The sequence below is a fragment of the Henckelia pumila genome, chromosome 4, assembly GCF_033568475.1.
Source record: "Henckelia pumila isolate YLH828 chromosome 4, ASM3356847v2, whole genome shotgun sequence".
Classification (NCBI taxonomy): Eukaryota; Viridiplantae; Streptophyta; class Magnoliopsida; order Lamiales; family Gesneriaceae; genus Henckelia; species Henckelia pumila.
In genome coordinates this window covers 21,465,950-21,481,859 of record NC_133123.1, presented here as the reverse complement: position 1 = coordinate 21,481,859, position 15,910 = coordinate 21,465,950, and positions in this window count along the sequence as shown.

Here is a 15,910-nt window from a genome sequence, read left to right as displayed (position 1 = left end):
ACTCGACGATGAAAGTAACAATGACAACGACGGACGTTGGGGTGATGACCAAAGACATCCCCGAGGCTGCTATCATCAGAAGGATCATTGTAGAGTTGATTTTCATGGATCTATCTGGTTGGAGCATGGACCATTGTTGAACAATGAGAGAGTGGAGGATGCAGGGGATAGGTTGTAACGCATGGAGTGGTGTTTCCAATCATTTTCAAATCGAAGGAGTATCCTGTGAAGATTCTCCATTAGTAGTTGGAGAGATTTTCATAAAGATATTGCCGCATCTACCAGATAATGAACCCCACAATATTGGAAGGATCCGGTAGATTAGAAAGGTCTTGTAGATCTTGGGAGGAAGAGGTTCTGCCAGAAGTCTACACGAACGCTTAGTATAGGCAGTCAGAAACCTCACGTTCAATATTAGTAGATACCTGTATGCATACGACAAATGATTTGTATAAGGTATTTTAGACGGAACATAAGATTTTCGCATTTAGTCGGATTGTAAGTATTTCTGTTGTAAGCAATTGAATCATTTGTATTATTGATTCCAGACTTTTGAAAATTTCCTAGTGGTTGTAACTAAGGAATTGTAATAAGAAATTGTATTAAACTTGGTAAAGTGGTTTAATGTTTCAGTGTTGGATTCTTCAGTTGATTCCAGTAATTTTTTCTAGTTTATTAGTGTTCAACTACTGTGACTCATAGATTATTTGAGTAAACTTGTTGTAAATACTTTCCATGTGATTAGTTCTAGTCATTTTCCTAGAATAATTGGGTAATATTGTGATCTTGAGGTTGCTGCCAGGGATGAAGAGTTTCATCAGGGCATGATTTATACTGATTTGTTGTATGGTTTGATCTGGGCAGTTTTTCTAGTCCAGTTAATTTAGATTGAGACCTTATTGGTTGTTTTCAGGGATGAAGAGTGTCATCGGGGGAACAGTGGTGGTTTATACCAAGTACTGTGGATTGTGTAGGTTATTTATTAGATGTTTGAGGAAACACAATCCTATGTCGATGTTTGTTCTAGGAGCATTTTGTTCCAGATAGGCTTATAGGGAAGGCTACCTTAGTCTTGTTGTTTTACGCAGTCGCAGAAAGGGGTATGACTACCAGGAGTATTTTCAGTGATAGCTGAATTTATTTGACTAAGTTTGGTATTTGGTTAGTACCAAGGAATTATATTATATTTGTTGTCTAAATTCGTCAGAGATTAGGATTAAGGTTTTATTTTGACAGTATTGTCTGAGACACAAGATTATTCCTTGACAAAGAGTAAATTCGAAACTAAGTGCAATACAATCTCCTTTGAAGATTTGACTGGAGCAGTTCTGGTGAATAGATTCAGTCTGGTGCAGGGTTCGTGCCAGTAATTACTTGCAGCTACTGTCTGACTTTGACAGAGGTAGGAAGGATAAATCTTTGGTGTAAGATTTCTATATTCCAGCATTCTTGGGAAAGGTAAATATTTGATTGAACTGTTTTTCCATGAATTGATCAAAGGGAACTCTAAGTTCAAGAGTATATTGTTCCATAATGTTAGATTCCAGTAGGAATAAGGGGCCAAAAGTAGTTGGCATAACTTGATCGATATTTGGATGCGGAGCATAATCCGGTTGTTTTCTATAAGTAGATGATACAAGTTAAGAATTTTGGGAGTCAGTTGTGCTTTAGGACTTAACAAGGGAAAGATTACCCTTGGGAGACCGTTAACACATACCATTAGAGTGTTTACATTCGAGAGATTCCAGTGGCTCGTAAAATTGGCAGAATGTGATATTCTTACCATGGATAGAGAAAGATATGTTTGATCATTGGAATCTAAGTACAATCAGATAAGATATCTAAGCTGCATTCTGTTCGGAGTGAGACTTTTTTAGTTGCAGTGGAGTCAGTTGTTGTGAAAAGTGACTCGGGTCAGTTCGCTGATGAGTGAGCTAAGTGATCGGGCAAATACTAACACTTAAATTCAATATAAAAATCTTTCTATTCCGCTAAAAATTATCGCAAGTGCACGACTCAAGTTATAATAAAGTATACTGAGTACGAGTATCGTTCTCAGGGACTATGTCAACAATGATTTATTTATCTTATCTTTCCTACCCAAAGTATTGAAATCATGAAATTTGATTATAACTAAAATTTATAACTAAAGAACTCAACTTAAATAACTAGAATTAATGCAGAAAATGAAACCAACTTTTCAAGATCGAAAAATATAATATGAAAGGATTTTGTTGGAATTTCGGTTCACCTTTCCCCTAATTGAACTAGACGATTGAATCTTAATATAATACATATAAATTTGACAAAAATTCCTAAATTATCGACACTCTCTCTCGATTTTATTCCAATCTAATTCAAGTTCATTAAACAATTAAATCTCTTTAATTATTTATCATTACTGATTGCTTTGCGTTCTTTGAATTCCTACAACTTTCAACCTGGTGATCTATGGTTATCAACATGTACTAAATATCATATCTTTATGCATATTTTAAGCCCATGGATTTTATCATTCATCCTAATCATGAATCTATCTCTCGATATTAATTCACAACTTACGAATCTATGCTAAAGTTAGCTACTTCTCAACATAGAATAATAAACCATGATAAAATCAAATACTAGTATAAATCAAACTCAATTTGTCCAAAGATTCAATCACACAAACATGTTTCGGGGTTCGGATCCCCTAAATTCCAACAAAATATAGAGTTTAGCTACTACAACTCATCATAAACTTCAATCTAACAATGTTTTTCCACATAAAAATTCAGAAATTGCGAAGAAGAAAAACTCCCAATGAGAAGAAGAATTCTTTGATCTTCAGCAGCCGCCTCCTCTCGATCTTCTGTGTGTCCAACCCTTAAAAAGTCTGAAAAATATCCTTTTATACTGACCCAAGAGTCCTTTCCTCACAAAACACCCAAAATAAAAATTTCCAAGATTACGCGGGAGCGCTCGAGCGGTAGAAAACAGCCGCTCGGGAACCTAATTTCTGCCTACGTACTTTTAGTTCAAACAGGCACGCGCACGGGCGGTATAAAATTACCGCTTGTGCTCCCAATTTCTTCCTTGATACTGTTTTATTCATAGAGAGCGCGCGCGCGGGTGGTAGAAAACAACCGCGCGGGCGCAACCCCCTGTGAACCACTGCCTTTGCTGCTGCTCTCTGGTGCATTCTGGCTCTTCCAAAATGAACTCTTATTTTTCTTGTTTTCCTGCTAAACAACCACAAATAACAGAGGAGTGAACGAAATGCAAGATAAAATACTCAACGCACAAAGATTAGATTATAACACACAACAAGACACGAAATGAAAACAAAACACAAAATAAAACGAGAATAAAACACGCAAAACTGACTCATATCACTAAGTATTTTCAAAACTAACGATGCAAGATTTATTGGTTCACATGAGGAATTATTGACCCTATGATGTGAGGAAGTTCTTGCATTCATTGTAAAAATCATTATAATAGATCAGTTGAGGTGCTGCAAACCTCCATGTAAGTGAATCAGTCAAGGACTTCATTCAGTTGAGGTGCTAGGATTGGGATAGGCAGTGAGTAACCCCTAGTCTTGGATTGGGATATTGAAAGTTGTTATAATACTCAAAGTCTTCTAGTATAAATCTTTCAAGTGGAAGAAGGGGTGACGTAGAAATAGTTGAGTTTCCGAACGTACATCCAAAAACAAACACTCGAGTTCTTACATTTTATTCGATCGTTCCCCACCAATTCAGTCATTTTGATACATGGTTCTAATATGTCAGTTGACTCATTCTGCACAATTATATACTATATTTGTTGGTCAATTGATATGGACAGTCGAGAAAGGAGCATTTCAGTTTCCAACAATATTATAAAAAAGCGCTAGGCGTTAGGCGGGTGGCGACCCACCGTCTAGCCCTTTTTCTTTCCTTCTGTGTTTGTTTCTCGAGTCACGTCTCTCTCTCTTTTAGTTTTTTATTTTTAAATTTTTTTATAAAAAATAGTAATCGCTTACGCGGATTTAGATCAGCCTTGACGGCTTGGATGTTGCCTAGGCAGGAGATTGGGAGGGCAACACCGAGAGGCATAGCCTAGCAAGAAAGCAAGATGGTGGGCAACCGCCTACGGCCTAGGCGACGCCTAGGCTTTTAGAATACTGGTTGCAAGCCACAACTGAAATCAGTCATCAAGTTTAGGCAGTGTTGTTCTAAACCGGTCCCGACAGTTTTTGCTAGAGAAATCATAATGCCTCTAACGTTTGTTTGTGATGCAAGTACAACCCATGAAATTATCACTTAAGATCCGCAAACGTGAACTGCGTGCATTTTCACATTACGCACCCAAATTGGATATATTTTGATCTTTTGAAATCGGGTAATCTCTCTTATTTGACCGCATTGAAACAAATAGAAGACAACACAAAGGAAAAAACCATTTTCAAAATGAGACTTAGTTGAGATTTCACAATATACCTATAATATAGTTAGATTTTAGGTAGAGTTCAACCTACATTACGGGTATTATCCTAATTTTCAATCTAATGGTTCCATGATTTGTCACGTCAGCTCTCAAACATTAATTATGCTCATGTGTTAAAATATAGATCATTATATCTATGATTTGGGCAATATCCTAAAGGTGATATATTTTATAATTTTTAAAACACTTTTCTATCTAACACGAATTCAAAGTTCTAAATCTATTTATATTACACATGCTCAAAGCCAATCTGATCAAATGGTCAATATTGTGCTATTGTGCACTCACCATGCATTCAATTGAATTTTTCTTTATTCAAGCGTGAATTCTTAGAAACTATGGAAAGAGTTTTTCCTTAAATTCCATATCTTTGTATTGAAGTTGAGTGCTAGGATTTTCAGTAGGCATTTGATAAGCCCTATTCAAGTGGATAGTTGCATTTGTTGTAATTATCAAAGTTTTCTAATGAATACCTTCACAAAACAAAAGAAGAGAAGACGTAGAAAAGATTTGTCACCCAATCTTCCATGAACAAATTTTGTTTTCATTATTTTCTGCACCTCTACTGCTTTTGTTTCACTTAGTTTAGTTAACTTAAATCCACACTTACATTTCTAAGTGTTCTGCTACACTCAAAATATCGATATTATATCTTGACTGTCAACACCAGTCAAGTACTAGCTTCATCTCTAAGAATAAAGGAAGACAAATTTGTAAGTTGTTTGTTCACCTTTTTAAACATCTTCAACGGTCCTAAAAACCTATAAAATCTTTTAAGTCCTCTTCAATTGTACGGTCTCGTACCTATACAATTTTGTAGTATCTCATTTTGATGTGATATTGGTTCATTCACGTTCTCTTTTGTCAAGAAGTCTGTCAGGAGTCACTCCTTCTCCGTGCTACCTTTTTGCCCCAAAAATCATTCCTCTCCCCCGTCAACCCTGGAAGCCACAAATCCCTTATTTTTTGGGTAAGCTATATTTTTGTGTGCTTTAATATTATTATCTTTGCATTCTTTTCCGGTAGTCGCTACCTTAAACTTTAGAGTGTTTTTGTTGGAATATTTAAAGTTTCGACGTTGAAAAAATTTTTTTAGGCAAAATCATGTTGAGTACAAAATTTGTTTAGAATCCACGATTGAACCACTCAACTGAACAAATTCACGATTGAAGTACTCAACTTATTTGACTTTGACCATGATCAAAACCGAAGTATTCAGCTGGTCAAGTCAATTGGACTAAGCTAAATTGTTCCAGTGAGCTAAATTGAAGAATCACGACTGGAAAACCAACTAAACTGATCAGTTAGGAAAACTGATCAGTTGAGCCAAATCTGCAACTAGACTCATCATTCTACCTTAGCGAATGGATAAAGTTTTTCCGTACCAGATTGACGACACCAAATCTACAGATGTAACAGTGTACTCCGTGTTAGAGGAAGTACGAGGTCGCAGAAAAGACTTTCAAAGGCTAGAATTCAAACCAAGTTACCGTTGCAGATTTGGCGCTATAAACAGAAGATCACTTGATGCCAACAACAAGTGTGGTGAAGAAGGAGAGAGAGTGACACGAGAGAAAAAACTAGAGATCAACACAAGATCACTCTCGCACACCAAAGCAGTTTGCTTCTCAATTGATCAAGAACACATTTCATAGAATATATTTGATCAAGTATAAGGTCAATTTATGCTAAGCTATTGAGTAGTAAAATCATTGTAATATATCATTTGAGGTGCTGCAAACCTCCATGTAAATTAATCAATCGAGGACTGAATTCTGAGGTGCTAGGAGTTTTGAATAGGTGGTGGGTAAGTCCTAGTCATGGATTGGGGTGTTGTAAGCTATTGTAATACTCAAAGTATTCTAGTATAAACTTCTAAGTGGAAGAAGGGGTGAAGTAAGAGCAGTTGAGTCTCCGAACATCCAGAAACAAACACACGAGTTCTTACATTTCAGTCGACCCTTCCCACACCAATTCAGTCATTTTGATGCATGGTTCTAATATGTCAGTTAACATCATTCCGCACAATTATATACTATATTTGTTGCTCAATTGATATGGACAGTCGAGAAAGCGGGAGTTCAGTTTCAACTACAACTGAACATAGTAATCAAGTTTAAGCAGTGTTTTTCTAAATCGATTCCGACAAGTGTATCGGAGCGAGGTCCTTTATCTCTTATGAATTCTTGATCAAAATGACTATATACACTGAATCTCCAATGTTTTTCTAGAAGATTTTGAAGTATTGAGAATAAGAACTCAATGTCACCTTGCGGCACTTAATGAAGATTTATGGCAAGTAACGGCAGACATCGCTAGGGACAGCTGCACGTTTAACGAGATCAAGAAATGTCCCACTGCTAAGGAAATTTGGCAGAAACTGATCTAGTTAGGCAAAGAGAATGAAAGAACTGAGAAAAGAAGGAGTCAAGCGACTGAATTTTATGAAGAACTCTGCGGGTTAGACAATCTATCAAGCCAAATCAATGAAGAAAAAATTCTATGCTTGATGACTGAAGCTGCTGGAGGTGCTCAACTGAAATCACCTAAAGAAAATGAGGAAATATTTAATTTTAGTTGTGATATCTTTACACATGATAGGAGGTTTTACATAAAAAAATCACCAGACACTTCCTATGCACACTCAACACAATTTTATGCTAAAATGTTTCTTGATAGACATACTTACAAGGAGATCTGCAAAGACAATCGAAGTATGGGTTTCTAAAAGAATAATTCAGTCTGGACCCAAAAAGATGTGAGTACCTGATAATTGCACTTTGTGTGCATATTTTTATGTTATTTGAATACTTATTTTACATGCATTCATGTTTTCTTATTGGTGTTTTTATGAATTTTAGTCATATTTCATGCATCGTGTTTGCATAACATTTCCCCTGTTATTTGTAGAAAAATTACAAAAGGCAGGATTTTGGAGCAGAGTATTTCTTGCTCGAGCGCAAGATCCTGCCGCTCGAGCGAGACAGATTGACAAAGAAAAAATTACAAAGTATTACTCGCTCTAGCGAGGTGGAAAAACAAGAATTTGGCATAGTATTACTCGCTCGAGCGTAACTTCTTGCGCTCGAGCGAGACGACGTGCAGAGTTTTGATTTTTGGAAACTTCTTGTTCGAAAGGAAATCTATATTTTCGAGATCTTGGGCATATAAATAGGATTTTTCCTATCATATTTAGGGTTACACACGTTCCAGAGGCAAGAGAAGGAGACTACAACATCTCGGAGTAAAGAATTCTATCTTCTTCTTCTCTTCTTAGTTTTATTTTTAATTTTCTTGTTGAAAAACTTGAGTTGAAAATTATGTTTAATTTGGAGTAGTAGTTTCTTTTCGATTGAGGCCACGAGATTGGGCCGAACAGATTGTTGTTGAAAAAGTGGATTTGATTTGGGACTTTTAGATTTTTATCAAAATTATTGATTATTGGATTTATATTTTGTTTTGTGAATGATCTTGCCAGTTATTTACTTGTATGTTAATTGATTCTGAGTCGACCGATTAGGAATTGATTTTGATCACCCCAATAATTGACATATGGTTAAACCGACTAGAAATAGTATTCGGTTTCAGTATGTGGTTTTAAGTGAAAACTGAATTATCACAAATATTGAATGCATTCATGTTTGATTAGAATTATTAATTAATCCGTCAATACTTGAATAGGTTTAACAAATTCTAGACATAGACTGTTAAACGAGATAGGATAATTCATCGTGATTTAAGAGTAAATCTGGATCCTAGATCTGCCACTTGTTTTCATGATTTGTTCGGTACCTGCGTGTGTCCTTGATCGAATCTCTCGTTATTGAAGTTCATTCCAAATTTCTTACTGCGTTCTTATTTTAATTTATTTTATTCATAATTTAAGTGCTAGTTGAATTTATCAAATCACTCTTTTATGTATTGCTCTAGATTAAGTTTAAATAATTATATTTTGGTATTCATAAAAATCAGTCCCTGTAGGTTCGACACTTGGACTCTTTGTCCACTTTCTATAACTTGACCTGGTACGCTTGCCAGTATTATTTTTAAACCGAATTTTAAGCGGTCAAGTTTTTGGCACCGTTGCCGGGGACTGATATTGATATCAAAATTTTTATTTTACTTGAGACTATACTTTTATTTTTCGTATTTATTAATTGAATTATGAACTTTTCTTTTGTCATTGATTTTCAGGTACTTTCTGCTCGTGTATGCATAGCACCCGACCATCCAAGGATCTAGTACCACTTGACTTGGAGATCAAACGCACCTCAGCAGAGTTCAGAGAGCAAAGAGGAATATCAATCTAGAACTTGAATCAGAGTCAGAAGATAAGATGGCTAATAATCGCACAGCTTTGGACCTCATTCGCCCACCTGTTGAAGGTTATGGATCAAGCATCGTTCGCCCTGATGTTGAGGCGAATAACTTTGAGTTGATGCCCTCTATTATTCAGATGATCCAGCTTCAAGCACGTTTTTGAGGCACGACTGTGGAGGATCCTTACGCTCATCTGGAGTGATTCCTGTCGATCTGTGACACGTTCAAATTAAATGGGGTAACATCTGATGCAGTGAGACTGTGGTTATTCCCATTTTTGCTACAGGGTGATGCACTCGAGTGGTTGGATGATCTACCTGCTGGCTCTATTACCACCTAGACGGGGCTTGTTCAAATTTTTTGAACAAGTACTTCCCACCTATGAAGATGGCAAACTATACTCTGATATTATCTCGTTTAAGCACAAGGATGGGGATTCTTTGCATGCAGCCTGAACCATATTTAAAAAGTTGTTGAGGATGTGTCCTCAACATAATCTCACTCAAGCCAGCAGACCTAGACGTTCTACAATGGAGCTGATCAATCGGTGCGTTCTATGTTGGATGTTGCTGCTAGTGGAAGTCTCTTCAGGAAAACTCCAGCAGACGCATGGGAGATCAATGACAATATGGCAAAGAGTAATATTGGGTGGCCAGACTTGAAGAAGGAGAAGAAGGTTGGAGTTCTAGAGGTCGATGCATTGACCGCACTAAATGCAAAGATTGACGCTCTGATACACCAGGTGGAACTTATGAAAGCAGTGCCAGTACATCAAGTACAGAATAGTGTGCAAGAGGAGCAATAGTTATTTGAGGTAGAGGCAGCAAATTTTTCAAGAAATCAAGGAAGGCAGCCATACAATTCATACAACAAAAACTACAATGAGAACTGGCAAAATCAACCCAAAACAGCGGAGAAGAAGCCGAGTTTTGAAGAAATCATGATGAAATATGTTGCTGGTACTGAGACTCGGCTGCAAAATCAGGAAGCAATGCTGCAGAAGTTGGAGATGCAGATGAGCTAGATAGCAACCCAGCTGTCAACTAGGCCCACTGGAGCTTTTCCAAGAAACACTGAACCAAATCCTAGAGACGTGAACGCTATCATGGTAGTGACAAGATCACAGTCTGAGGGACCTGGGAGGAAGAGGCCGAAAATTTCAAAATCCAAGGAGGATACACGTAGTGCTGAAAATTCCTCGACTTCAGGTAAGACTTCAAATTTTGAAGTTATTGTCGATGTTGATATTTCTAACCTCCCTTTTCCCCTACGAGCTAAGCAATTATTGTTTGATCTCCAGTTTAAAAAGTTACTTGAAATTTTCAAGAAACTGCATATTAGCATACCTTTTGCAGATGCTTTAGCACAGATGCATAATTATGACAGATTTCTGAGGGACTTACTGAAAAATAAGAGGAAGTTGAACGATCTGGCGCAAGTAAAATTAATGAAGAATGCTCAATTGTGCTGCAGAATAAGATCCCACAAAAATCTCAGGATCCAGGGAGTTTTTCTATATCTTGTCAAATTGGCAATTTTTCATTTGAGAATGTTTTGTGTGACTTAGGAGAAATTATAAATTTGATGTCATAATCGCTTGCTCAGAAAATTAGGTATATGAGACATTGAACCAGCCTCTATATCTCTTAAATTTGCTGATCGATCAATCAAATATCCGAGAGGGATAGTGGAAAATGTCCTAGTCAAGATAGATAAGTTTATTTATCCTGTTGATTTTGTTATTCTTGACATGGATGACGATTGCGAGGTTCCTCTGATTCTCGGGCGACCGTTCTTAGCCATGAGTAGAGCTTTGATTGATGTTGAAAAGGGAGAGTTAGTTTTAAGGATGAATGAAGAGCAAGTCATTTTTCATATGCTTAAGTCGGCTTGCGATAGCCCAAGTTCAAAATCTTTCTCTGCTATAAATTTTATTGATGTGATTCATGATATTGTTGATAAATGTCTACAAGTTCAGCTGTCTGAAGGCATCAATCCTATGCACATTTTATATGGAAGTGAAGCAAGGAGCAGTTGCCGGATTGATAAGACTTCATCCAAGATGGTGGATGAGCCACCGTGAATTTGACCATTAGAGAGGGGATTACAGTCAAGCTATAGATTATAAATTTAGCGTTGACTTGGAGGCAACCCACTATTCTTTACCTTTCTCTTTAGTTTATTTTTGATTAGTTTTTATTTTTATTTTCTTTTTGTTCCTTTCCCATTCCAGTTTGTTGTGACCGCCTGCTATGCCCAGCCTGCTGTTGTCATTCCACCAGAAGATGCTGAGGAATAAGAGGATTCTTAGACCAGGGGAGTGTTATTTTTTATTTTTCTTGTTTTTATGTCATCTTGCATGTGTTTGTTTTTATTTTTTGTTCCATGTTTCTAAAGCATTAAGGGCATTGCTTTGGATAAGTATGAGGGGTAGACTAGTTTAGTTCATTATGTGTTGTGTTGTGCTGCATTATCATAATCGTTTATTGTGTTTGCATCTCGTTCATTCTAGTAATTGTGTATATGTGTGTTAAGTAGGATGATGAATAAGAGCCAATGATGATATGAAGTTATGAAGTTTGTGAAAATTTTGCTCTTAACTTGACATGAGAAACCGTAGGTTGACCCGTAAATATTTTTAAGCACACATGTTGGACCAGTAAATTGTAGAAAAATATTTGATGAAGTTTCTGTCTGTTTGACCATTGCATGACACATTGTGAATCTTAACTGTGTACTGTGGATTTTGATGAGTCTCTAACATGACACGTATGATCTTGGGCGCACCTAATTTTGAAAAAAATAATAATAATAATAAAGAATAAACGAAACTTTTTTTACAATTCCATCCGGGCATGGAAAGATATTGAATTCCTAATCACCAATCCATGACTAAGTTTGCGGATAATATGAGGTTGATGATCCATCAGGCACTACAAGAAAAAAGCTCATACACAACACTTAAAAGACAACGCTTTTTGTAAAAAGCGTTGTGTTTTTTTTATAGACAACGCTTTTAGTGAAAAGCGTTGTCTATAATTTTTTTCATTTATAAAAGACAACGCGTTTTGATATCTACGACAACGCTTTTGAAAAGAGTGGTGAGTCTCTAACATGACACGTATGATCTTGGGCGCACCTAATTTTGAAAAAAAATAATAATAATAATAAATAATAAACGGAATTTTTTTACAATTCCATCCGGGCATGGAAAGATATTGAATTCCTAATCACCAATCCATGACTAAGTTTGCGGATAATATGAGGTTGATGATCCATCCGGCACTACAAGAAAAAAGCTCATACACAACACTTAAAAGACAACGCTTTTTGTAAAAAGCGTTGTGTTTTTTTTATAGACAACGCTTTTAGTGAAAAGCGTTGTCTATAATTTTTTTAATTTATAAAAGACAACGTGTTTTGATATATACGACAACGCTTTTGAAAAGCGTTGTCTATGAGCATTTTTTAATTATCTACAACAACACTTTTTAAAAGTGTTGTCTATGACCGTCTTTTTTACTATCTATAACAACGCTTTTTAAAAAGAATTTCTATTAAATATTTTTTTTTAAAACCTACCGAATTTGGCCTCAAAATAAAATATTTGCTTACAAGTATTATTCTCTCTCCTCGCATTCTCTCTCTCGCCGATCTATCTTATTCCTCTCTCCCTTCACCATTTCGAAATTTCAAGCTTCGATCTACTCTCCATCGTTGCTTGAAAAATTGATTTGAGCACAGATTTAGAATCCTCTCGTCGAGGGCTTCCTTCCAGTACCTATTTCCCTAATTTTTAAGCACGCTCCGTCAAACCTTTTTTTCTGCTATTTTCGATTTGCCGTCCTTTTTCCGTCGCCGACTGTCGCCTAGGCGAGAAGGAAGGTTTTTCAGGTTGTTTGGAGGTTTATTTCGAAACCTGGAGGTATCTTTCGAATTATATGTTTTTAAATTTGGGAATTTTTTTAGTTGTTTTCGTTTTTTCTCGATTTATTTGGTGTGTCAAGTATGGTTTGGAATTATTCGGTCTTGTGTATGTTTCTGCACGATGATTTTACAGAAGTTGAGTTCTTGTGCCGTGGAGTTGTACATACCAATGGAATTTTTCTGAATTATAAAAATTTTCGTCATTTTCATTATCTGGAAGTGTGACAATTAAAGAAATAACTCCTGTAAGAATTCCATAATGCGTAAAAATATTTGGGTTTGTTGAACTAGTTTAGCTGTGAACACTGGATTGTAGTCTTAGTTTCTATGTCCCTTTCCAAGTATTATTTTAGTGCTCAAATTATTGCGTAAAACTTTGTTTTTGCGTGTGTTTTTGCTTGTCTCCTTTTACTATTCTCCCGAGTTTTTTAAATTGTTCTAATGTTTATGGCCTTTTGCTTCCATCAATGGCTTCATCTAGGGAAGGAAGAGCATGAATTGGGTTCATTCACTTCTTGGAACATAATAGGAACTTATAGAGGTTTGTTAGTTGCCTACCTATGAAATGATTCAGTTTTTTTTCATGTTATGATTATTTTATGTTGAATAAATCACACTTACTTTTTCTTGTAGTGTTTCTTTATGCCCATGAGTGCTCAATTCAATTATGTTTGGTGATACTCTAAATAAATTATAATACTCTTATCATCCATGATAGATTGTGCTTCTACTGTGTAAAATTTCATTCTCAGTCCCTACCATGATGAGAATCAGTTCTTTCTTCTCTTGATGCACGTTTTAATCAATTGCCTTGCCAGATGGTCATTACAATCAACGTCTAATATCTCCAAAACACTGGTATAATATTGAATCATGGAATCTTACTTCACAAATATTTACTCATTTTCACCGACAAGAAGTTTGAGTAAAACAGTTACCTTAAGAAAAAGTCTCTTGCATGCAGTGTTTTTTGTGTGTAGGTGGTTTGTATTATATCCATCCTAATAAGTAATGAAGTTCTCTATTCAATTGAAATTTCTAAGTTTCTTAGATGATTAGTGCTCAAGATCAAGTTGATTTTACAGAAGACTCCATTTCATTGGAAAGTCTATTCATTCTTTGATTCTTTTTGGTTCTAATCAGCTTGTTACAAGCTACTCAATTGTTATTCAATATTGCTGGTTTAACCTTTAGGTTGATTAATTGGTTTCTGTGTATGGATTTGTATTATATATTATTATTATAAGCTAGTTATGTGATATGAATATTATTTGCTAGCAATTTTTTGATAGACTAGAACAGCTACTCAATTCTTCGTGCTGAATTCCAAAAATTAATTGACATTTTGCTTACTTTGAACTTTCCTGATCTTGCTGATATTGCTTGCATTTTCTTGAGTTGGTGGTTCTTACTGACGTTCTCTTTTTTTCCACTCCGTATGCAATATGACGCACTGATATTTCTTGCATTTTCTTAAGTTGGTGGTTCCACTCCGTACGTAATCTTGACACCAAAACCATGCTTTATTAAGTTGCTCTTGTTTTGATATGGTTATATGCATTGAATTTAATTCTGTTACTGAAAATGTATGAATTTTCAATGTTGGAACATGTCAAGTAGATTTGCAAGACTCCTCAGAATCCAGTGTGATATTGCGGGGAAAAATATGTGCGTTAAATTTAGCTGCAGCACAGGTGATGCCATGGGGATGAACATTGTTTTGAAAGGTCACCACAAGAAATTCCTTAATTCACAACACTTAATAGACAACATTTTATGTTCAAGTTTTATAGGTTGAGCTGTAAAACTTACACATTCAATTTTTATCAGAAACATATATATTTATTTACCAAGTGGTTCAATAGTATTCAATTACAGATATATATCAGTAACATTTCAATTACTAATTGGTTTATTAGTATTTAGTTCTTGTCTGATTTGATGGTAAAAAAAAACAAAGATGATTATGACTGATGAATTGACGGTTAATTAAATTTGTGCAGGTGCGTCCATTTAGGTGAAGTTCTGTACATTCAATAACTACTGGGATATTTTGTGGTTCCATAGCTGCTTTGATCACTCTGCCCCTTGTTGAGGGGAGGGAGCTGCGATTCATTCAGCAAAGATGCTGGGACATTATGGGTGGAAAGTTGTTGCAGCTAATGCGACCTTTGCTATGGTAAGGCTATCACTCGAGAAATAATGGAAGAAACAAGACATTATTAATTTGTCAGTTGGTGCTGTATGTTTCAGTTTCGCAGGTGGTGCTTTTGTTTTTATTGATTTATCTTAATTAATTAGTTGATGAACAGTACTGGGGTTAATTAATTGTATATGAAATGATTATATATCCTTGTTGGGTGGCTGTGTGAGATTCTTTGGCTGTTTAAATAAATATTGTTAATTAATTTACCTCATCTAATTAAGGATTTGTGTACGTGTATATATACGGTGATTCATTCATTTATGTTAACTCTCCTTCTTCATGTCTATTCTCTTATTGTACAAGCGCTTATATAATAACACTCTTCTAGACAGGAGTCCTCCATGCATGTTCATTAATATTTTATATAATTCATTGTATAGCAATCATGTTTGATTTTTTTATATACAAAAGAAAATTCATTTAAAAGTGTGTGCGCTGTATAAATATGCTTATTCCAGGTTAAGGAACACAACATTACCTACAAGAATGAGGATGTAATCATTGGGAAAATTTAATTTCTTAACTAGCAAACTTATCATGTTTTTAAGGTCCAGTGCATCTCCCAGGAGCTCATACTCCTGGTTCTTGTGACCGACTCCACAGAGGAACGCACGCTTCCCTCTCGGAGGTTGGTTTGAGGTAGCGCCAGAAATATCCAAACTCTCAGTTATAAATTTTCTATTATTGCATGTATATTTTCTCATACATCTCAAGGGGTTTCCTATTACAAATTTAATTGCGCAAATCCCTCGCTTGTGGTGATGTTACACCTTGCGGGTTTTTACACTACTGTGATATATAATAGTTGCCTATAAATTGTATTTGACTCTTATAGTTGGAGTTTTGATTGGCCAAGTGGTGGAGCCAATGCTAGCCAGTAGGCGCCACCGCTCCAAAATCGATAGTTGGAATTTTGATTGGCCAACTAGTTGGAGCCAATGTTTTGTTTTTTTCCTGCATAATTTGAGTAAAAATAGAATTTGT